The sequence below is a fragment of the Topomyia yanbarensis genome, chromosome 1 (assembly GCF_030247195.1).
Source record: "Topomyia yanbarensis strain Yona2022 chromosome 1, ASM3024719v1, whole genome shotgun sequence".
NCBI lineage: Eukaryota > Metazoa > Arthropoda > Insecta > Diptera > Culicidae > Topomyia > Topomyia yanbarensis.
The window spans coordinates 54,018,973-54,035,480 of NC_080670.1; the positions used below are offsets into that span (position 1 = coordinate 54,018,973).

The following is a 16,508-nucleotide window of genomic DNA, read 5'->3' on the forward strand; positions in this document are numbered from 1 at the left end:
AAATAGCAGAATTAGTCCGTCGCCGCCCTGCTGGGTGAAATTGCGTTGCACTCCTGTACTTAGTAGGTCCTTATACCAGCGAATAAACAATCGGAAAACCCAACGATGTTGACCACCAACGTGGCCGCTGTGGAACAACCAAAATTTTAGAATACGAACTTTCAAATATTTTCTCCCACTTTACCTGAGTATTCTCGATTCCTAAACACTTTATTTTTTTTATTCTTCTTTATTTTCAACTCATTCTCTACCTAAACTTTCCTAAAGCAATTAATAACAAATTACATTTTTTTTTTATTTCAGAAATTAAATTACTCACATCTCAAATATATATTGTGTTTTAAACTCACTCACGACTTTTTAAAAGATTGATCACGAAAAGAAACTCTGAAATTATCAAATATAAACTATCAAAGAGAAGACTTTTTTTTTAATAAGCGATTATCTCCTACTTCGGGCTAAATAACTAGCTTCTCTCACTGCACTTTTTTCAGCACAAAAAATTTACTGTTGTTCACTCGGCGGTTCGCAAGGGAAAGAGCCGATCTTCCGTGAACGACGATCTACCAGCTAAATTTCTCTTCGATTTTCCCCCTAAACAGATTTCCGGTTTGATTGTGTTTCCGGTTGCTTGATTTTATTCCTCTACTCGATATTTTGTTGTAAAAACAAGGTTTCCGGTACAACTGGTTAATATTAGTTTTCCCCCCTTTCTCCCACATTACACTTACGCGAAAATTTATATTTGCGATTCGAGCACTGTCCTCCACGTTGCATACGTGTAGGCTAAATTTACTTAAAACTATTGCTTCTATGAAACGACTATGAACTCGTTTCATCACTCCCCACTTACCCCAAAAAAATTATCCTATAATTTTTTTTTATTATTTGCAACCCAACTCATAACTAACTCAAAAATCTATACTTAACTATTCATCGCATTCTTGGTTTGTTTAGACTCCAGTATTTTAAGTTCCCCGAGAAATTGGCAGGAAATCGTACTAAACTACTTGCTTCGCTCTCAGAAAAACAGAAAGAATCGAAACTCCAGTTGACTAACTGGATAAAACTCTCCCAACTTCCAAATTTAATCTCACTCCAATACACTTATTGGAAAACATAACATAGAAATTTTCCATTCTAATATATTTCAATGCTCGAAAAATGCTGTCAGTCATTGAGCGTGCATATTCGAGTTGAAAAAATACTAATGGTCATCTACCAATACTAATAATCACCCCATATCACTATATGGACACGAATGTGAACTCTACACAAAGCCGATTATCTTTCTCATTTCTCATGCTCCTCTCTCGGGTTACTATTAACGGATTTTGATCTCTAGGGCTATTGTAATTGAAATTGTGAAACGAATGATCAGATTAGTGTCAGCTTCGGACATTGATAGTCCGTGCTGATGAGCTATCGAAAATTGATGCGTGAAAAAAAAGTTGAAACCAGACTGATGCTGAGTGAAATCTCTTTCAGGGACAAACTGTGAAATGTGCCAAAACGTGAGTACCGATTTTACTTATTCTACTATTTACACCTTAGTTCTAATTGCTGATTTTCCTCTTATCCTATTGAGATTCCTAAATTTTAAATTCGCTTTCTATTGTATTATCCCATAATCAAATTCAATACCCATTGTTCACCTTGTCTTTTAACCCCTATGCTACTACTACTATATACATACTATTATATACACAGTGCTTCGTTTCACTTATTTCTTTCGTACACTGAAAGAAAAAGTAACTTATATGCACTATTGGTTAAAACTTTTGTAGTCTTTTAGATAAAAGATTAAAAGCTTATTTTAAATACTATTATATTTACATTTATATACATTCGTTATTATTAATATTGTTTTCTTTTTAGCACAAAAAGCTTGGGTGCGTATGCCAAGAGCCAATCTACTGGTGGAATGTTTGGCATCAGGCTTTGTGGTTTTGGTGAGTAATTGATTCCAATTTTCTTTTATTCGGCTTTTCTGTTAGTTTTTATCATATTTCCTTATTGAATCAATTTGCCGATGGCATTCCAGTTTTGTATTGCTCTATTCCGATTTCCGACTTTGCGTATTTTATTGGTTGCAGCCTTGCTGAACTCATAGTGTATATACATAGCTCTAAAAAATTAATCTATTTTTATTCAAATTATTTATTAATTTTTATTTTATTGCTACGAATGAAATTAACTTTATACATTTTACTTATAATTCGCATTTATTTTTATTTTTATTTAAAATTTCCGGCTTTTCGTATTTTTATGGTTGCAGCTTTGCTGAATTCGTAGTTTGTTTACATAGCTCGATAAACCGTTTACTTTATATTCTTATTTTGAATCACTAAGCTTGTCGTTAGCTTCTTAGCTTACTGTGCTGTTTATATTTATTTATTGATTTATTTTAATTTTTCCGACTTCGCGTATTTTTGTGGTTGCAGCTTTGCTGAATTCGTAGTTTGTATACATAGCTCGACCTTGAAAAATTTTCTATCCTTAGATTTTTTTACAATTTTTTCAATTGGGAGACGTGGTATAGACCTAAAGTTTTCCCGTTCAAGTCTTGCAAAACATAGCAATAATCTCCCACTTTCTTTTGGATAACCGCTTCTGCGAATTTTGGTGCGAGTTTGGCGTTGAAACCTTTTGCTTTGTCAGCCAGAAAATGATTTTTCTTCAAAATTTTCTGTCCAACCTGGAAGTCAATCATCTTGCCTGAACGTAAATTATAATATTTTGAGTATTTATCGTATGCTTTTTTTCTTTTACATCTTGCAGAAGCTTTCGGTCCTTATTAGGGTCTCCGAAACGAATTTTTAAATTTTTTGAAAATTTATTCCAGCTTTTATACTTTTTCTTATAGGTAAAATACCAGCGACGTGCTTCACCAGAAAAGAGTATATAAGCCTGGTCGAGAAAACGATCATTTGGAATTCGTTCTGCTGCTACCAGTTCGTTAACTTGAAACACAAAGTCAGCAACATCCATCCCTTGAGGATCACCGCTGAATTGAATTCCCCATCTATCTAACCGGTAGTGTTGGAACCGCTCTTCCCTTCGACGATTCTGAGGGGACCTTACCGATTGATTCTCAGACTGCGCGTCAGAGCTGGATTCTGTAGACAATATGCTACTTAAGGAATCCATAGACGAACTACTTTTCGACGAGGAACTGTAAGTTAATTGTTCTTTGCGATGTTTCTCTTTCCTGTTTACACTATATGTATGCTGAGATCCATTTCCTTCTGACTGCTCTGGCGTTTTCAGAATTTTTGATCTATTCTCGATCATTTCCCGTGCATTACTAATTCTTAACTCTTCAATTTTAGGCAATGATTCAAAGAAATTTCCAATTGTTTGGTTTGATACCCTATTTAGTGATTCTTTCGATTGTTTTTTCATATTTGTTGCAAAACTACTTTGGAACATTAAACTGTCGTCTAACCCGCTTCCTGAATTACGTCCCTTTTTGTTCATTATCGTTTTATTAATTTCTTCTGCTTCTGATTCTTCTGTTTCACTCAAATTCATTAATCTATTCGCCGCGAACTTGTAATCTGTCGACAATCTCTTGATTTTCGTCAACAGTTCTACTTTCTGTTCTTCTTGTGCTAAATCATCTACTCTGGCTCGTAGAATTCTTTCTCGCCAATGGCGAAGTTGAGAAATCCATTTTACTTGGATATTAACCTTCAAACCGTCCTCAATTTCTTTTAATTTTCGCCACGCTTGCGATAATTCATCGTTCAGCTTTAATTCATAATTCATCTCTGGGGTGCTACTTATTTCCTGTTGGAAAACTTTCTTCAGTCTCTCCCGTCTTTCTCTCTCGGTTTCTTTGTAGAGCTTGTTTCGAATTGCTAATTCGTAGTCCAATTCTTCCTCACTTAAATCAAACGCATTTATTAGCGGAGTTCCGCTTGCTATGAAGGACATAATGCTAATCGTTCAATTTGTTCTCTTTTCAGAAAAATCGGCACTCAACGAAAAATGCAGCAATATGGTGTAATAACCGCTTCTTAAGCAGAAAATTCAAATATAAAAATATAATCAAAATTCAAAATTGTTTTCCCATAAATCCCTTCACCAAAATATCCCAGAAACTCAAAATACTAGATACTTAAAATTCAAAGAAAAAAAATCAATAATCTAAAGTGCTCGAATCCAATCTAACCCACTAAATTAAACCTAATAATCCTATTAATCTACATTACCAAAAAAAAACAAATCGGAGAAAAACAAATATCAACCAAAAATTTAAAAATTCAATTTTGAACAGGGCAAGGTTTCTTTAAAGTTGGGCGCCAATGTAAGGGGGATTCTGGTAGGGCCTCTAAATACCCGGCTTATGCGCCAGACGACGAAGTCGTCTGCCGGGATTACAAATCAGTTAGCCCTGGCTAGCTTTAATTCCTAACCCTACCGCAGAATCCGCCTCCAGTTCATCTCCCACTCCAAAGCTCCCAATACCTATTCCTACCAGTCTTTACGAATATTCCCAAAACTTTCCAAAATAATGAAATTCAAATTATCTTGCTTTAAAACAGTCTACAGAAACTTTTTATTTAAACCCTTTTATTTTTAATTGCAAATTTCGTCGACTTTAATATCGTTTCAGAGTTTATTTTCCTGTTTCTCTCCTATCGCTATCCTACCTTCGTGACGTCATCTAACCTTGGTTTCTTAATTTCTCCCGAACTGTGCGGGGCCTAATCTCTCTCTCACTTCTACCCTACTTTACAATTTCCAATTCCCTACTCTTAACGCGCACTATGAAAGTTCGTATGTATGGTTGTGGTTGGTCGTACTTACAGGCACTGGAACGGTTACCTGGTTCGCACTCGAGTGGTGAATATGCCAATGGTTTCGGCTCACCGTCGGGTGCTGATGGATTCGCTGCCCACCGGCGATGCTGGTTCGTTGCTACGATGTGCGACGAGGCGTTCGTTGTAGGCCACCCGGTGGGTGGGTGGTAAATTGCACCGTATCGATGCTCGACGGACGATGCTGTGTTCACTGTGGGCCACCAGTGGGTGGTGGCAAAGCGTGCTGCTTCGGTTCGCCCACGGACGATTTGTACGGCGGTCGATGCGGGCCACCAATGGATAGTGGCGAAGCGTACTGCTTTGGTTTCACTGTTGCTGATGCTGCGGTTGGATGCTTTCGAGCAGTGCGAAGCGGAACTGATGCTGTTCGCTGCGGCGGGAACGGCGTTTGACAGCCGGTGCACTGCGGGCGGTGATGGCGTGCACCAAGGATTGCACACGTGGTCGCACGACGAGGACGCGGTACAGGGTCGCTTCTGGGCTGTTAGCTGCGTGAGTAGCAGGCGAATCTCTCTGGCGTTGGGGAAAATCTTTCCCTTTGAACACGACTCGCTTTCGTGGCAACCGGTAATGGCGGGTGGTGCCGCGAGGCCGAGATTTTTATTGCAGCCAACGCACTCCAGATGTGCCAATAGTAGCACGCAGCCACGAGGCGATTGTCACATCCGGGGGATTGCCAAGAATACCCGAGGTCACTGCACTCACCAGAAATAGCAGAATTAGTCCGTCGCCGCCCTGCTGGGTGAAATTGCGTTGCACTCCTGTACTTAGTAGGTCCTTATACCAGCGAATAAACAATCGGAAAACCCAACGATGTTGACCACCAACGTGGCCGCTGTGGAACAACCAAAATTTTAGAATACGAACTTTCAAATATTTTCTCCCACTTTACCTGAGTATTCTCGATTCCTAAACACTTTATTTTTTTTATTCTTCTTTATTTTCAACTCATTCTCTACCTAAACTTTCCTAAAGCAATTAATAACAAATTACATTTTTTTTTTATTTCAGAAATTAAATTACTCACATCTCAAATATATATTGTGTTTTAAACTCACTCACGACTTTTTAAAAGATTGATCACGAAAAGAAACTCTGAAATTATCAAATATAAACTATCAAAGAGAAGACTTTTTTTTAATAAGCGATTATCTCCTACTTCGGGCTAAATAACTAGCTTCTCTCACTGCACTTTTTTCAGCACAAAAAATTTACTGTTGTTCACTCGGCGGTTCGCAAGGGAAAGAGCCGATCTTCCGTGAACGACGATCTACCAGCTAAATTTCTCTTCGATTTTCCCCCTAAACAGATTTCCGGTTTGATTGTGTTTCCGGTTGCTTGATTTTATTCCTCTACTCGATATTTTGTTGTAAAAACAAGGTTTCCGGTACAACTGGTTAATATTAGTTTTCCCCCCCTTTCTCCCACATTACACTTACGCGAAAATTTATATTTGCGATTCGAGCACTGTCCTCCACGTTGCATACGTGTAGGCTAAATTTACTTAAAACTATTGCTTCTATGAAACGACTATGAACTCGTTTCAATGTTCAATTACATTTGTTCGAGTCAGCTTCCCTTCCACATATGGTAAGAATTCCCTGATCACTTCTTCTAATTGAAGTTTTTGTTCTGGGTTACAAGAATATTTTTCTGTGGTCGGCATTCCTCCGCAAGTTTCTGGATCGGTTTGCTCAGGAATGCTTATTGTATTCACAGTCTGCGGAGAGATTCCAAATGATGTCCAAAAATCAATTCCCAGTACCAAAGGATTGGCCACCGCTTCAGAAAGTACTGTAAGTACAACTTCAGTGCGACCTTTGAAAGTAAAAGGCACATATGCACAATGCGAGATTGTATGAACGGAACCATCTGCTGTGGAAATCGACGAATTTGTTTGAAAAAGTCCCAGTTCCAACTTCTTAGCCAGCTTATAGCAACCTTTTCCTAATATTGACACAGATGCTCCCGAATCTAATAATCCGGTCAATTTCACGTCTAAAATTTGCACTTCCGCGAATGGGCGGTTATCGTTCGGCAAATAAACTATTTCGTATGATTGAAGTCTAGAGAGATTTAAAAATTTACCGGAGCCAAACACTCTCTTTCTTAAATTCTTGGCTCCGTATCTCGGTTTCCCGAACAGTTTCCACATGAAGGGGCTATCTTACCGTCTGTACCACAGCGGTGACAGAAAATCTTTTTCGGGTTTGGACACATTCTCCAATGATGTCCGATATTTTTGCAATTAAAACATTTTCCTGCGAACTCTCTGATTGCAGCGCATTCTATTGCCTGCTGTTGCCACATGCCAGCCTCGGCTTTACCACGTGAATCATATTCACTTGGCCCTGAATAAGGATTTGGGCGCGATTGAGAGAGAGAATCCATTGCTTCTTCGCATCTGCTCACTGCGGGTCTAGCAGAATTTGAATAGCCCGGAGCGAAGGAACGCTGTGCCGGTCCGCGATATATTTCAGAACAACCTGGAACGCGGGGAAACGGTGGTCTTTCACAAAACTCAGATTCTGTTTGCCTTCCCACTTTATCATAACCGTCGTTTATCGGGTGTGAAAACTTTTGTGAACATGATGGGGTTTGTTCCAACATGAAAATATTATTTAAATTGTTGCTACGACTTCCACAGGGACAATTATCTACCCCAGCCCTAGATGTATCACTTCCTGATTGTGCCTTGTTTTCACTGTATATTCCGAAATTCACTTCATTAGTTTTCTGGCGTCCCCACATAGAACGTCCTTGTAATGAGGGTTCTGCCAACGGATACTGGTTCATTTTTCTACGCTTCAAAATTTCCCTGCTTCTTTCTAAACTTTCGCAGAACTGTGCCAAATCGTTAGCTTTTTTAATAAATCCTTCGTGTATTCTATGCAGGTAGAATTCATCCAAATTCCGAATTAAATATTCTAGTTTTTCTTCTTCTGTTTTCTTTTTCGTAAGTTTTTTGAATAATAGCTCCATGCAAGCATAGTAAATGCCAAAGCTTTCCCCAGGCTGCTGCAACCTACTTTGCAATTGCCGTTCAATAAGATAATCATTATCGGGTTTGGTGAACTGCCGAACAAACTCATATCTGAGTGCGCACCAAGTCACAAATTTATCCTTGAACGCACGGTACCAAATCAGCGGATTACCGCCTAATAATTCCCCAAAACTTTCAAACAGCTCTGCATGAGATACATTATAAAGATATGCCTTCCTATTGACCATTTCAACAAAATCAGACACGCTTAACGCACCATTTTCATTATCGTACCTTACACCCCACTTTGTCAACGGTACGTAACGGTTGTATCGAACTTCACGAGCCTCTCCGCACATTTCAGAAGAATTAAAATCCATATCGTTAATTATACTATCTAAAGATCTATTGTTATCCTCCATATCGAAATTCCAAATAGAAGCAATTCACTAAAAGAATCAAATAACCACCGGATCAAGAAGCCCCACGTTGGGCGCCAATTTGTAACGGTCTGGGACCCGGTGGGAGCACAAAATAAATTTAACAAGTAATCAGCGAACCGAAGTTGATTTCCGTTTTGCGAAATTTCACTTTAGCGCCAATCTGTTACCAGAATGTCAAATTCCGATTTTAATTTTGCCCGGCCGGCTGTCGGCCCGTCGTTGGTCCAACCCCGAAAGTAACTAGTCAATCAACCTAAGTTCGCTGTATCACAACAACAATCAATATCATACTTAAACTCTATATTATACCGAAAGCAAATCAAAATTGTTTAACAGTTCTGTTCACACGGCCATGTTTTGCTAGCACAACACCACGTTTCACTATCCAGCATGCAACATCTAAATTCTGCAGTTCGACGGTCCTTACCGACAAAATCTATTCGAGAGGACGAAACTCCTCCTAAAAACCGACCGCAGTGTAGCGCTAGTGACATAATAATGGTATTACTGGCCTGATAACAATTTCACTTAATATTTATCCTTACGTCGGTTTCACTGGTACTATCGCACACTACTGGTTTCTCTTCTGGTGTTATCAAACAATTCGTATTATTGGAGATTTGCGGCGGCATCACTATACATTTCAGAGCTGGGTGCCGAAACTCAGTGCTTTTAGGAAAATTCTAAATTCTTTACTAAATAATCTTGCGTGCGATGAAAATCGCAAAGTGGAAAATGCGCAAGAATGCGACCTGATCGATGCGAGTCCTGTGTGAGATGATCTTCCCGCCCGTCGGTCGCCGTGTACTGCCTGATTCGTTGTCCGCTCGGCTGCTCTGCTGCTTGATGTGATGCGGCCGGTATAATTGGCTGGGTAAAACTGACATCGGTTGTCTGTTTGCCAGTCGCTTTTATAGTCGTCGCTGGTGGCTTGTAGATACCCGCCTATTTTCCTCCGTGAACATTTTTGCCAAACAGACTTGATTTGCATTATCTCATCATGGCGCGGTTGAACAAAAATTGAAACAGCGATTATGGGTTGATTTCATTAGTCCCAAATTTACCCATTACAATATTCAATTGGACAAATCAAACAATAACGCTCATATTCACTAGACAACACGTTCGCGACATGACCGGGAACTCTAGTGATGTGGAAGAACCCATTTTCTTCTAGCATCTGAACCGTACACCGAAAATTAAGTATGAGATTAACGATCTACGCGCGATCATCCAAGATCACATGCGAATGTGTGAAAGGCACACGGGTATAATATAGAATTTATACACGCTACGATACATACACGCTAGCCTACGCGACATACAACCCAAGTAGCAATTTTTGTTTCAACGACTATTTCATAACCAGTTGGTAACAAAAAATAAGTGCTGTTGTGACTGGCATCTAACTTCCTGCGCGACCCAAAAAGCGCAGTTTTAGGTCGATTTTCAACATAATTATGATTGAGCAAAACAGTTAAAACTTGTTTCCTTTTCGTTGCAATAACGATACGATTATAGCTAAATGAAATCATATTGTTGTCAACATGTTGAATGTAGGTCGCTACAAGATTTCTTAATCATACCTTTTTGCCGTTCACCTGAACTGTCAATCGCAACTGCAAAGTAATATATTTTCATACACATATGTTAAGATTATGTTACCAGTCGAAATGAAAATGTCAACCAAGTCCAAATGTACGTTGATAATTTAAATATGAACAGTAGTGTCATTCTTCATATCAAAAATTATCAATGAGGCATCAAATTTTATTGCAGATCAGAGCCTATCGAGTGATATTTTAATCTACTTCTTATTATTGCACGCGCTCTTGGTGAAACCAAATTCACAAAAAATTTTAATAACATTTTTTTATGAGGAAAACCAAAACATATTCAAAATACACTATTATTAAAGGTAAACACACATTAATCATCAGTGACATAAATCGCCTTAATGGTAGACTTTTATAAAGATTTACGAGTCGGTTGAGATTTTATTTCCAGTACATTAGAAATAATGCATACAAACAACATGGATTTCAAGCCATCCAGGGCCGAATTAAGGATGTGATTTTGGTGAATACAACGACGCTCGCTTTTCAAACAAATTTATATCAATGAACAAAGATTTTTATTTGTGAACAACTATTCTCTGGCATACGGTTTGTCTCCATTGAGAAACTTTCAGTTCACATCAAAATATACCTTTCCTTAATATGACCCTGTACTATACTATTCTTGCTGAAAACGTTCTAGTTACAAAGTCGTATTCTTGTCATACGTACGTATCAGGCACATATCATTATTATACCTTGAATCACAAACTCACACGTATTGATGAAAGGCATTCGCAACACGCAATTGACCAATTCATAACTAAAGTTCAGCAAAATAATAATTAAGTTGTATTTTTGTTTCCATTACGTTGCGAAAATTTACCGGTCACACTTCATGTGGTACACTTCATATTATACAGACATCGAACTGTACAGTGGCGCCAACTATAACTTGTTCGGTGTATCGGAAAAATGTAAAAATGTGACATGTATGCTTTAAACGAGAAATTTCAAAAGGAAATCTTTCTTTTACCGCAGTAGTAGCATTAATACCAATAGTTGGTTGAACTATTGGGTTATACTCCTATGAGAAGCACAGGGTAATATTATTACAAGACACTATATACCAACGGAAAATCAAATGTATTTATACTTGCGCAGTAGAGTGACAGGAAAAAAATGACCGCTAGCGGCCTATGCCTGAGTCATAATGTCATTAAACAAAAAAATACAAAAACTTTTTCGAAAATTAACATATCATGGACTAGTATTTACAGACACTTAACAGTTTATACAAGGAATTTGCTAAATAGGAGTACTCCTTAGATTACGTTAACTTTTCTATTTTTTTCGGAAGGTACTCTAAGTATACGATTTGTCTCAAATTGATAATACTTGTTCCCATCACCTACTGTTCTTAGTACCAAAATTATTTTTATATGAATCAATAATATATCAATAATAATAATATATGAATAATATAATCTGTGCGGGAGGGATTTAATCATTTCATTTCAAATCAGCAATAACATACATGCCATTTGTATACATTTTTCCGATACACCAAACATATTATAGTTGGCGCCACCGTACAGTTCAATGCCTCTATAATATCATGTGGAGCGCATGAAAGTGTTATCGGTGAATTTTCGCTACGTAATGCCAACAAAAAAATAACTTATTTTTCGTTTTGCTTAGCATTAGTTGTGAACTTGTTGATATCGTGTTGCGAAAGCATTTTAATAATATGTGTGAGTTTGTGCTGAAAGGCGTAATGATGATGTGTGACGGAAACATAGGTATAACACGAAAACAACTTTGTAAACTGAAACGTTTTCAGTCAGAATTTTGGTGTTGTCGCAATTGTCAAAATAAATATCACAAAATCAAAATCGCAACTACATTTCAACAAACTCTGCAGCATCACCAACCACTTCGGAACATTAATGAACATGTTCTAGCTAGCAACATAAATGACCATTAGGTGACAAAAGATGTTATGAAATAACCTTGATGTTATCTATGTTCAACCAGTGCAACAAAAATAACTTTTTTGTTCCCTCGTTGCAACATAGTTCGGACTTAGACGATTAAAACTAGTTGCGATTTGCTACTTGGGAAATGCACACGCGTTCGAACACGTTAGTGTACAAACGCTCAACGTACAACGAATATCCTATTCAGAGTCACGGCCCGCTTAAGCAGTATTTTACCCTAGTAACTATTAGAATTTAACCATTGCACAGTATTGGCTATACATTTTCACTAATGTTACATTGAAACTCCATAATAGCATTAACAATGCATACATGCACAGCCGGAATGGAGCATTATCGCTTGCTCTGTATACGTATATAAAGCTGATATAACTCGTACATGCTTCAAAGATCTTTAAAGCATGTATGCATAACGAACAAACCCACAGCTTGAAGATTGTATTGGGCAGCAAAAGCAGTGCACTTACCGTGAAGATCGAGGCAAGGTATCTCTGCTGGAGACCTACTAAAAATAATTTTTATAAAACATTATTCAAATGAGAGAACGAAATCCCACTAAGGATGTTCATTACAATGCATTAGATGGAAATCAATTTATTTTAATATTTTTCCTTTTTTGTTAATCATACCGAAAGAAAGCATAAGAAATGGTTTCAAAGCCAATGTGGAAAATGACAGCCAATTGAAGCTTTATAATAGCATAAGTAGTACCTATATCAGGCTTTCAAATTTGACATTTGTGCGCTGGTGCTATATAGTAGCATTAGTAGCGCGAAAAGGGCTGTCATTCTCTGTAATAGCACAATATTTCGCCGCTTAACGGCTCTTTAAGACCAGGACGGTCTGTAAATGTAGATCTAAAGCAGATATTAGGTTACGTTGTAATGATTATAGGTTACTTGGGTTTCCCGTCTCGTCTTGTAGTGAGTGATTTTGACGTGAAACCCTGCGGAGATTCTAGCTCTACAGTCCCAGTAGGACAACTTACGAAAATCAAAATGACCAAACTTATTGCGTTTCAAATTCCGGATGAAGTACAACCACCGACGAACCGATGTGTCACATGGAACAAAAAATGCGTCAAATGTTGTCCTAATTGTTTAAATTAAAATACGTTGTTACTCTAACGGCGTCTGTATAATGGTTCGTGTGGTAGTCTTCGTCGATAACACAACAGTACGCAGAAACCAAGTTGTATCGACGTTGTACAAGTTATGCTAAAACAAACAAACTTTCTTTTAGCATGTTGAAGATCGTTTTTTCCAGCTTTTTACTAGCCTATGTATGCACTATTTAACAAAACTGTCCGTTACAAGCAAAAAAGTAACAGAATACATACTTTTCCAATAAATTCTGAATACTGTTTTGATGCACACATACGCAGCTGAGGGAATTGCACACCTTCTGTAATATCAATATACTTATCGAGAAGTCTGCCCAGACTCAAACATGGCGGAGCGATCTGTAGTAGTTTGACAGTAGTGATCGCTTCATTTCAAAACAATCGTTATTTTGTATTATCGTCGGTGGTACAACATCGCCGTCAATGAAGTACAACACGCTGAGCTACACAGCGTTACTTTCCGAGCCCCAGCTATATCGAAATGACATTTGTTGTACTCTTTGTTAACCGTTGCTGATCAGCTGTCCGCAAATTCGCTAAAGAACAGCCAATCAGCCACGTAGACAAAAAACACAGCAAATGTCATTCCAAAGGAGCTGTCTCAAAAACTCACCGCAAGCATCAAGTTTCAAGATGATGGCGTTGTTCCTCAGCTCTATATGCACTGTAAAACACTCACTCCTAGAGCTGTTGAAAGTACAAGTATAAGATCGCTTATATACATGGTAGGGGAGATGATCCAATAGTGGATGAACTATGCCAACGCTTAAGCAATTTTAAAAGCAAAGCCAACTTAAATTTACTTATATAGGCACTGTAATTGTGTTTTTATGACTGACTGTTCAATTCTACAACTAAGAAAAATCCGTGCATGTTAAACCTTTATTTTCTGCAAAATGTTAAAAAGGAAGCGCTCCGTAAGACCCGATAGTTGTGATAGTGTTCCTATAGCTGTAAGTAAGTATATATTCCCATAATTGTACTATGTGTTTTTGCGCATTCTTATGGGTTATTTTGAACCATTTTGACAAATATAATTATTCGAACATTCAACATTAATAAATTATGAAAGCATAAGAATTTTTTTAAATTCATTTTCAGTTTTTTTGGTTTAAATATCATGAGTAATGGAGTCAAAATTTCTCACGCGGGCCTTCCAAATTAGGCCAAATTACAATTTCGATGGAAGATACAATTTTTCAGTAGTATTTGGCATTGCAAAATCAATTCCAGATGGGTTCAGCGAAATTTTTTTTTTGGTTGCTGGCATTTGAATTTTCCAGTATGCTTATTTTTAAAAAATACTACGGGCGACCTGTTTGATCGATTATAACGAACTAACCGGGAATGAAAATTTGTTCGTGATGTTTCCGATCCGAAAAGTAACTATATTGTTTACTTTTTGAACAGTTATTTATTTATGTTATGCACCTCTTCTTTGATCGAAAAACCCACGTATACTACTTTTAGTATTTAACAATGTCCCGCGAGAAAAAAAATGACCCGCCATTTGTAAGTTATTCGCTGCGCGGAGTAGGCTTTTTTCGACCACAAAAGAGGTACGGAACATCTTTCCGCTTCATTTGGTTAAAAATAAATGTTAAAAAAATACACAAAATAGTAACTTCTTGGATCGGAAAAGAAGTTTTGTACGACATTTTACGTTAGTTCGTTTAAATCGGTCGAATAGGTCGCCCGTAGTATATTTTTTTCAATGAACGAGCAAAAACTTTTAATATAGGGGAGACTGAGGAGACTTGATCCCCGGGGAGACTTGATCCCATCATTATAACTCAAAGGCGGATCAGAATACATTAATCGAATATACTAGAAAGTTGCGCTGCTTTATCTAAACATAAGTTTCTTTAACACAAAAAAATAAATTGGACATGTGTTACCGAATTTTTACCGATTCAAAGAAAAAAATCTCAGAAGAACTGAAGAAGATTTATTTTCTAAATTTTCAAACTTTTATACAATTGATAAAGTCACCCACTACATACTATACTTTTGCATACAGAATTACAGGAGAATGTCAATTATATGAATACGTTATGATTGAGCTGATTTTTTTGTTCAACTATAGTTGTACTAAAGTTTGCTGAAATAGATGCTATGGGTTCACTTGATCCCTTCAAATTCGTGGAGATTTGATTCCCTTCGCCATGCTTCATACACACCACTGAAAATAACCAAGTTCACACCAGAACAATTGAAGTCATTGTTGCCATAAAATAACAAAAAAATACTGTCAAAAATGAACGCTTCATCGTACAGAAACTTAACTGTAATTGTTTACTACAGTATACGTAGAAACCATGCATCCCACATTTGATGTTCCTCAACCATAATAACGATAGCTTTCAAATAATTGCACAGAGATTTCGGGAATTCTTAAAAAAACTTGAGAGAGATGCGTAATATGTAATAACAAAAATAGTAATATGTAATCACAACAATTTAAACAATACCACAATACATTTATAACATTGAATGGGGTTAGGTACCTATTTTTGTCCTATTACCACATTATTTCATTATTAATTTTATTATTTCGACTTCTTTGCTTTGTTATTAGGAGCCATTTTTTATTTCGATTATAGAGGTTTTAGCCTTAAGGTCATTCAGCTCTTATTAAGAGCCAATATAATAACAAAATTGTCTTGAGAATGGTGAAAATCTTCTGTTTGAGCGCAGCAAAAACTCTAATCGAGTACCCCAATTATCGCAACAGCATTTAAGCCAATGCGTTGAGCAAAGAGGGCAGACGCTGCTCTAACCAAAGGCTTCAGATGGGTAGGATGATAATAGAAAAAGGGTAAAAATAGGCTTATTACCCTACATGCTCTTTTAAACACGTTTTCAAAAAAATAATCAAGTGTCCCCAAATTAGGGATCGAGTCTCCACTAATCAAAGAATTTTCCAGTTTTTTGTTGTTTTCCAAAAATGCTCATAGCTCATGTCCAGTATAATATTTCCATGTAATTTTTTTATGATTATCAGTCAACCCTAGAAACAATATAAAACTACAAAAAATACATAGTTTTTGAATCATTCCACGGAGTAGGATTGAAAAATAAAAAAGGGGATCAAGTCTCCTCAGTCTCCCCTACACTGCTGGCCAATAAAATAGGTGTGTGATAGATTATTTTGTTTTTCTCTCAATTATGCATACCAAGTTGCAGCAGTCTCAATCACACCTACCGCACACAGAAGCCTTGGGATCTGTCAAGTTACTAGTGGGTTGTTGGCGCTGATTATATTTGCAATCTTTGTCAAGATGCAAACCAAGGCTACCACAGGCTTTTTTGTGTGGTCAATATAATAGGTGTGTGAAATATATTTACGTGTTATTATTTTACATAATTCCATTATACGTTTTATTTGGTGAAGTTTGAATTCTGCGTGTTAATAAATGTATTTAAATGTTGAATAAGTCAAAGATTTGGTATACAATGGGTTGAGCATCTCACTGCACTTAAGTGGAACGAGTTTTGCTAAGAAATTTTGTTCCAGAAGATAAGACGTATAAATAAATCGCGAATACACTGCAGCGTTCCGAAAACTACGTTA

At 37.2% G+C, this 16,508-nt stretch overlaps 1 protein-coding gene and 1 long non-coding RNA gene across 4 annotated transcripts in view; one reads left to right on the forward strand and one right to left on the reverse strand.

Moving 5' to 3' along the window:
- The window catches only part of LOC131677633 (hemicentin-2), a 709,680-nt gene that overhangs the window by 69,471 nt on the left and 623,701 nt on the right, over positions 1–16,508 (reverse strand). The gene's annotated exons all lie outside the window — the stretch shown is intronic.
- Positions 1,395–5,783, forward strand: LOC131677634 (uncharacterized). Its single transcript, XR_009303404.1, has 4 exons — positions 1,395–1,514; positions 1,879–1,952; positions 2,867–3,177; positions 3,972–5,783. It is a non-coding gene; the product is annotated as an uncharacterized LOC131677634 (long non-coding RNA).